At 46.1% G+C, this 5,587-nt stretch overlaps 1 pseudogene; it reads left to right on the forward strand.

Moving 5' to 3' along the window:
* The first annotated feature begins 3,669 nt into the window (after positions 1-3,669).
* The window catches only part of LOC119411028, a 56,674-nt pseudogene continuing 54,756 nt past the window's right edge, over positions 3,670-5,587 (forward strand).

The raw sequence follows: 5,587 nt of genomic DNA on the forward strand, positions 1-5,587 counted from the left end.
TCGTGAACTAAATTCTAAATAAGTTTCACAGTTAATTTGTAAATATGAGGCGAAATTTTGTCTCGGCTCGTAAAGATCAGCTGAAGCAGCCGAATGACTGCATTTACATCTTCCTGGTTTTAGTTTCTTAAATCACCTTATAATCTATCTGTTTTTTTTCTGCTGCTATTCCTCTTGATTGTCCTTTAGGTTGCTTTTTTGTTTTTATTTATAAAAACAAAAGAAAAAAAGAGGAACTTTAATTTGTATTTATAATTGTCTATTGTTGAGTCCCTGGGGCTCAGTGGGATTAACCTGTCTAAATAAAGGTTGAATGAATGAATGAATTTAAAAATGACTCGTTTTAATTTCAACTCTTTCATTTAATCCAGTGTTGCTCATCTAACTGCTCAGATATCTCATAAAATAAACCTTCAGTCTGGGATCTGCAGCCGTGTTCGATCCTGTTCCTCACTAAATAAAATTTGTCCTGAGCCGCAGAATTAATCAGAATCTTCCATTCACTTAAATTGTGTTTAAAGTTTTTTTTAAATGACTTGTTCCCTTCAAGTCCTGTATTTGAACGACTCGTGGCGTCTTGTTGTGTTTTCTTTAAATATTAATCATTTCAACATTTTGCTCAAAGTTCCAGTCGCTGTATTTAAATACATTTCATCAGGAAAGTGTTTGATTTATGAGTAAATGTTTCAAATATAAGTTTTTATGTCATTCTGCACATCATCTCTCACACTGTCCAACCAGAAGTCATGAGCCCCCCCGGGGGGGCCGGGGGCCCGATGCTTTCCTCTAAAGTTAAGACTTGGTGACGTCACCCAACATGTCGAGGTTTCTGTTCGAGCTGCTCGTTGCAGATCCAAGAAGAGACAAACGTGCACGGTGTTCGTCTCCTCGTTGGTTGACGTGTCCTTTAACTAAACATCTCGTTCGTGACCAGTCGTCAGCGACCAGCTGTTTGTTTACGGAACCAGCTCTGGGTTTGGGGCCCCCACCTTGTTGCTGACGGGCTCAGCAGCCTCGGGTATTTAAAGGTCACGACGGGGTCAGTCCTGCTCCTCATGATGGAAACTTTGATGATCTGATCAATATATTACCTGCTCATGCAGGGGTCCCTCATGTGCTCCGGGAGTTCCTGAAATCCGTTTCCTGATCCACCTCATGCTCCTTCGGTGACTCCGAGTCGGCGGCTCCTCCCTGTGAAACCAGAAGGCCTCTCCTCCACCACCTCACAGCTCCTCAGAGCATGAATCCTGACCTACCTGCTCCAAAACCTGCAGAAGAAACATCCACCCAGTCTGCCTCAGCTGTCCTAGATGTTTACAAAGGACACTTCCCTTCCCTTTCACAATAAAAGCTTCATTTCTAGCTCTGTTTTTGACAAATTGAGCTTTGGTTTGAAACTTTTACCAAACAGGACACCGGTGAAGAGACTGAACATCCATGGACCAAGTCCAAAATGTTTCAGGTATTTTCTCAGATGTGCTCGTCTTGAGCTGGTTCTGCTGGAAGTTTCTTCCTGTTCAAAGGGAGTTTTTCTTCCCACTGTCTCCTTGGTGCTCGCTCAGGATGGCAGACTGAGAGGAGGTGAAGGTTCAACACAATCTGCTGCTTCCTCAGATAAAGAACTTTTATAATGTGAATGTTTTTGAGACCTGCACTTCTGTGACTTGGAGCTCAGAAATAAACTGAATTGAATTTAAAAAAAAAAGTTTTTAATTAAAGTCCTGCTGATTCTGTGGACTGGTGCATGCTGGTCCAATCTCCTTCACTGACTCAGGATGTTCTTAAAGATGATCCTTTAACTGTCCAGTTTATTTTTCCAGAGTTTTCTCAGCAGCTCGCGGACCCTCCTCAGCCAATCCGCTGCCTTGCTGCGCCTTCGCGCACAGTTTTGGGTTTGGAGTCTCCGCTGCGCGTCGCGTCGCGCACGTCCATCCTCTCGACGCGCAGCACCTGCGCGCGGACATGCCCCGCGTGGCTTCTCCCTGACGTTTTGGATCGGTGTTCGGTTCCCTCCGAGCTGAGCCTGATCCGAACCGGACGAGACGTGGATTAGATTTTTTGACACAAACCGGGCCGAGCTGCACGAGCTGAGTCCAGAACCGAAGCTTTTAGCTGGAGATGAGCATCATCTGAGAGGCAGCGCGTTTAAAGTGGACCGAGCCCCGAGCAGAACCTCTGACTGAAGTCTCTCAGGTAAACTGAGCTGATATTTTACTGACAGAACAGCTTTGACCCAGAAGTCTTCTTGAAATGAGACTCGGGAATAAAAAAAAAACGTTGTTTTTGTTAAATTTGTGTAAAGTGTTCTTTCGCGTGCGTGCTTCTGTCAGTGCGGGTGGGAGAACCCCCTGCTGCAGGTGGATGTCCCGCCCCCCACCCTCACCTGCAACAACCGGAGCGCGCGCTCTTGCCCTACACGATGGCGCGCACTGCGTGTGAGTGTGCGTGCGTGATGTGCCTCCGCTGCAAAGAGGAGCACTCCACTGATCCGGCACCCCCCCCCCCCCCCCCAGTCTTTATTTATGGATTCTTCTGTCTGACTTGCAGGGGCGGACCTAGAGATTTGATTGTTTTGAGGGAGGCACGAGGTGTCGGACTGTTGCAGTTTCACTGGGGCCGAAACTAAACTTCAGATTAACAACAAAGTCCATGCTCAATAATCCAGGTATAAAATCCAACATTTTTCAGTCAGGTCATCTGGACAGTTTCTTTTTTTTTGTGCTGAAACATTACACTTTCGATCCAGAAGGCTTCATCAGTCAAGGAAACACACAACAAAACTGATTCTTCCTCCAACAGCTTACTCCAAAGTGGAACAAACCAGTTATGTTGGTGATAAGATGGTCTCTTTGGTACGCCCCATCCTCCATCACCGGCAAACGAGGAGAATGTTATTTCCATCCATCCATTTTCTTTACCCGTTTGTTCCATTTTGGGTCACGGGGGTCGCTGGTGCCCATGTCCAGCAATCACTGTGCGAGGGACGGGGTACACCCTGGACGGGTCTCTTGTCCATCACAGGGACACACAGAGACAAACGTGACAAACAACCATTCACTCTCTCTTTCTCGCCTATAGGGACAATTTAGAGTTACCATCAGCCTAACATGCATGTTTTTGGTCTGTGGGAGGAAACCGGAGTACCCGGAGAAAACCCACGCATGCACGGAGAGAACATGCAAACTCGACCCAGAAAGGCACCCGGATCGGGATTTGAACCAGGGACCTGCTCGCTGAGAGGCAGCAGCTCTACCAGTTGCACCACCGTGCTGCCCATATTAAAATATATTTTATATATAAAAAAATAACAAAACTTAAATCATGTCCCCTGAAGAACAACAACAACTTCTCATCAGTTTCAGTTTTATTTGACAGAATTCTGTGATTTCACCTGAAACTGGGGGCACCGTGTTTGTGGCAGCTGCCACTCTGTGCCCCCCTCCAGAACCGCCACTGTCTCTTCCCGAACAGAACCGTTAATAAGCCCGCCTCTCACTTCCCCATGTGGAGGAATTGGGGGGGGGGGGGGGTACCTGCTGCTGTCACTGCTCGAAACACATCTGTCCGGGACGGAACCGATGCTGCTGCTGTGGGTCAGACCCGAACCGCGGAGGCATCCGGGCTCAGCGGTCTGTGAGCTGACGGACCCCCGCAGCATCTAACACCCCCATGGAGGAGGAGGTCTCAGAGCCCCATGCAGGGACCGTCTCCGAGGCGGACGGAGACCTGCCTGGCAACCCGTCCCTCAGGGACTGGACGGGTCCGGAGGGTCCGGAGGAGCCCGCTGTGCAGCAGAACCCGGCAGAGTTCGGTCCCAGCCTTCAGTGCGGGTAAGAACCGGAACCGGAGAGGCAGGAGCCCGCAGCCTGCGGGACGTGAACCTTTGCGGGACACTCCCGCCTGCGCGCTCGGCTCCGGACTCGGTTCTGATGTGTTGGGTTTTTACAGTCTGAGCTGCAGAGAAGGTCCAAAGAGACACTGCTGGTTCTGGTCTCACGCTGTGAGGAACCCCCGGGGGCTGAAGTTTGTTTGCATGTTTCATCTTAGAGAGCCGGAAGTGACAAATATTCAGAGACAGGTCGATTATTTGATTGACAGATCGATTAATCCAAACACATGATCGGTTTTAATCAATTAATGTCGGCTGTTCTTGTCACTTCTGCAGGTTTTAAATGAACCCATATTTTCTATAAATCTGAAGTGTTCCTTTAAAATGTGTTAATCTAAGTTGTGAAATTATTGTTAAATTTTGTTATTTTTGACCAAAATGTTTCAGAAAACTTGTGAATCAACCATCAACTAAAATCATCATCAAGTATAAAAAAGTTATCTTTAGTGAAAATAGGTCTTTTTTATAAGATCTCTTTGATCTATCGGATTAAATGACGGATAAATGAACCGTTTGATTTAAAAACGTGCAGCTTTATGTTTTGAATTTGGAGGAAAATGAGTTTTTCCCTCTCAGCTGATTTCAAGTGTTTAAACAAAGATTTCTGATCACAAACGGGTTCAGATCTTTCTAACCGGAGGACCTACGGGTACAAGATGTTCTGGTCCCGTCCCGGCTTGATACAGGTCCTGTTGGACTGGAGGATCTGATGTTCAGCTCTGTTCATTGTCCTCTCCTAAAGAGCAGGACGGTTCGGGTCTCTGAGGTCGACCCGGTGAGGTTTTACACGACTGGTGCCGATCTTTAGAAATCAAGGCAGCCGATGTCTGATACAAAACACAGATCTTTAGAAATCAAGGCAGACGATGTCCGATACACAACAACGATCTTTAGAAATCAAGGCAGCTGATGTCTGATACACAACACTGATCTTTAGAAATCAAGGCAGCCGATGTCTGATACACAACACTGATCTTTAGAAATCAAGGCAGCCGATGTCTGATACACAACACTGATCTTTAGAAATCAAGGCAACCAATGTCCGATACACAACACTGATCTTTAGAAATCTATGCAGCCGATGTCTGATACACAAAACTGATCTTTAGAAATCATGGCAGCCGATGTCCGATTCACAACAACGATCTTTAGAAATCAATGCAGCTGATGTCTGATACACAACACTGATCTTTAGAAATCAAGGCAGCCGATGTCTGATACACAACACTGATCTTTAGAAATCAAGGCAGCCGATGTCAGATACACAACACTGATCTTTAGAAATCATGGGAGCCGATGTCCGATACAAAACAACGATCTTTAGAAATCAAGGCAGCCGATGACTTACACACAACAACGATCTTTAGAAATAAAGGCAGCCGATGTCTGATATACAACACTGATCTTTAGAAATCAAGGCAGCCGATGTCTGATACACAACACTGATCTTTAGAAATCAAGGCAGCCGATGTCTGATACACAACACTGATCTTTAGAAATCAAGGCAACCAATGTCCGATACACAACACTGATCTTTAGAAATCTATGCAGCCGATGTCTGATACACAACACTGATCTTTAGAAATCTAAGCAGCTGATGTCTGATACACAACACTGATCTTTAAAAACCAAGGCAGCCGATGTCTGATACACAACACTGATCTTTAGAAATCTAGGCAGCTGATGTCTGATACACAA

The sequence above is a fragment of the Nematolebias whitei genome, chromosome 6 (assembly GCF_014905685.2).
Source record: "Nematolebias whitei isolate Nwh7 chromosome 6, NemWhi1, whole genome shotgun sequence".
In the NCBI taxonomy this organism is placed as follows: Eukaryota; Metazoa; Chordata; class Actinopteri; order Cyprinodontiformes; family Rivulidae; genus Nematolebias; species Nematolebias whitei.